Source organism: Leptonychotes weddellii, chromosome 4 (genome assembly GCF_054177405.1).
Source record: "Leptonychotes weddellii isolate Sample4059 chromosome 4, ASM5417740v2, whole genome shotgun sequence".
NCBI classification, from domain to species: domain Eukaryota; kingdom Metazoa; phylum Chordata; class Mammalia; order Carnivora; family Phocidae; genus Leptonychotes; species Leptonychotes weddellii.
Genome location: NC_138372.1, coordinates 51,542,404 through 51,545,359, shown reverse-complemented (window position 1 = coordinate 51,545,359; position 2,956 = coordinate 51,542,404). Strand labels below are relative to the sequence as shown.

General features: G+C 54.4%; 1 pseudogene; it reads right to left on the bottom strand.

Moving 5' to 3' along the window:
- Positions 1-770: 770 nt before the first annotated feature.
- On the bottom strand, positions 771-2,695 carry LOC102732937 (flotillin-2 pseudogene; annotated as a pseudogene).
- Between the last annotated feature and the right edge of the window lie 261 nt (positions 2,696-2,956).

Sequence of the window (2,956 nt, the reverse complement as noted above, 5' to 3'; positions counted from 1 at the left end):
CTACCTGAATTACTCACCGCTCCTTGAGTTCATCATGTTCCACATCTTCACACATACAGTTCCTCTAATTGACATCTGTTCCTGCTTAAACATTCGCTCAATGCCCTGCTGTCCTGCAAGCATTCCCTGATCATTTCCGCTTCCGCTGGGTTTGATGTCCTCTATGGCACCCCAGGTATCACATTTATGCCTCTAGGAAAACACTTTCTTGCAACACAACCATTGATTTGCAATTGTTAATTTGCTTGTCGGTTTTCCACACTGGAGTACAGTCTCCTTGAAGGCAGAAAAGTGCTTTGTTCAACTTTGTATTCCTATCACTGGCACCAGTGCATTGTCATAAAAGTTCCTTGAATGAAAGAATGAACTACACAGAGGACAATGCCCAATGAGGTGGGAGCTGTCACGTTCTGCCCTAAATGGCACTGAGTAAAAGCTTAGGTTCTTGGAGACCAGCAGACTTGGGTTTACACTCTGATTCTACGACTTACTGAGTGACAATAAATTATCTTGTTCCCCTGAGCCTCAGTTTCCTAATCTGTAAAATACATACATACATACACACACACACACAGGTATTTCATAGAATTATTTTGAAGATTAAATTAAGTGAGAGAATATAAGAATATAAGTTCTCCATCTTTTTTCTTCTTTTCTAAATTGCTTTACCAGAGTGCCTTGCCTCTGTGCCCCTAGGTAGGGAGAGAGAGGTAAGGTACAAGAGCAGGCCTGGGGTTGAAGAGGGCAATGGCCAGCGAGGTCTAGGGGGTCCGGAGTTGGGGAGGCTGGGGACTTCCTGGGGTAAGGCTCGGGGCTGGGAAGACCAGGCCAGGACAGAGAAGGGTGGCCAGCCTACCCAGACCCTCTGCACCCATGCCGCATCTTGGCAAGGGCCACAGGGAGGAGGGACAGAAGCACAGAGAACTTCAAGGCACCAGGATTCTGAGGAGCAGCAGGGCTACTACCCCCCACAGACAGACAGTGGTTATAATAAACGTCTTCAGCTTAAACTACATGATGTGTGTAGAGGGTGGGAGCAGAGAGGGAGAGAAAATGACAAACAGACAAAGGAAGAGACGGACAGGGAGATAGGAGACAAGGGTGGAAGAGACAAACCAGATGGACATGGCAGTGAAAGTGAAGGTGTGGGAAGGGTGAGAAGAGAAAGGAGAGAGCCAGAGACAGGGGAGGGGGAAGACAGCCAGAGAAGGCCTGAGCACGCAACACTTCTGCTCCCTATAAAATGAGGCACCAGAGTCAGCGGCGTTCCGGTTGTCGCTGTGGTAGGAAAACGGCTGCTGAAGGGTGGAGGCCTTCGGGAGCCTCATGCCTGCACACCGGTGACCTTCTCCATTGGGGGTATCTTGGCCAGGTCCACGCCTGTGAGGGCCTTCACAGAGGCAGGCAGCTCAGCCAGCAGTCGGTTGACTTCTGATGTCACTTTGCTGTTGTCCTTGCTGAGGAGCACAGTCTCATCGACTTTGGTCGGGGGTGGGGGCGGGCGGCGATTTTGGCAGCAATCTGGGGCAGGGCCTCCAGCCCCAGCACCATCTTGGCTGCATCCCTGTACTTCTGGTAGGCCTCGGCCTTGAGCTTCATTCGCTCAGCGTCTGCCATGCCCATCGCCTGGATGACTGCTGCCTCCACCTCCCCGTGTCTGCGGATCTTCTCAGCCTCTGCCTGTGCTAAGAGGACCTGTTTGACCTTTTTACTCTCCGTGATCTGCCGTAGGCGGTGGGCCTCAGCCTCGGCAGGGGCAGCGCACTGTGGCAATGAGCTCCTTGTCGGTGCGAAGGATCTCCTGCGCCTCCACGGCGACCTGCTTCTTGCGCTGTACAACCTCGATCTCAGTCCCTTCCTGCCGGACCTTCTGCTGCTCCCAGGCCCCCTGCAGCTCGTAGGCCAGCTGAGCCTCGGCGGTCTTGATGTTGACCTCCTCATTAAAAGCTGACTTTTGCAGCTCAAAGGCTCACTTGGAGTCGGCAATCTTGGTGTCTGCCATGAACTTGACATCCAGCATCTCCTTCTTGCACTCTGCTTCCCAGATGCCTGTATCCCCCTTGGCCTCGGCCACCCCAGTGTCCGCATCTCTCCGTACCACGGCAGTCTGCGTCTTGCCCAAGGAGCTCAGATAGTTCACTTTGTCATACACGTCCTTGATGGTGAAGCTGAGGATCTCGATGCCCACACGGCCGACGTCAGGGACCGCCACCTCCCGCACCAGCTTGGCAAACTGGTCTCGGTCCTGATAAATCTGCTCCACAGTCGGAGTCCCGAGGATGGAGTGCAGGTGCCCCTCCAGGGTCTGCAGGATGATGTTCTTGATGTCCTGCACATTCTTGCCCAGAAACTGCTCGCAGGCCACTGCCAGGAGCTCCTTCTCCGTCATGATCTTTACCTGTGCAACCCCTGTTACGAATAGCGGGACCCCCTCCGACGTCTCAATATTCTCACAGCGACACAGGATGGTCATAACTTCCAGAGATAGTCTCTGAGTGTCAGAGATACTCCACCAGGCCCAGGCCCAGCCGCCAAACACGTACTGTTTATAGTCAGAACCACAACGGCCCCCTGAAACCACCAGCGCCTCGTTGGGCCCCACTGTGTGACAACTGCCCATGGTGCCAGCGGAATGGAGGGCCCACTGGCACCGTTGGGACCTGGACAGCGCCGCGCGCACCAGCGGCCGTGCCCAGCCTATCCCGCCACCCCCAGCGGCGGGCCCCTGCCCGCGCCCCTCCGCGCTAGCAGGCCCACCGGAAGTAGGAGGCTGGGCACATAGAATGCAATCAGTAATCGTAGCTACTAGTATTCTTGTTACTATTTTTATTATTATTAAAGCATAGTCAATAGGGGTGCCTGGGTGGCTCAGTCATTAAGCCTCTGCCTTCGGCTCAGGTCATGATCCCAGGATCCTGGGATCGAGCCCCATATCGGGCTCCCTGCTCAGCAGGGA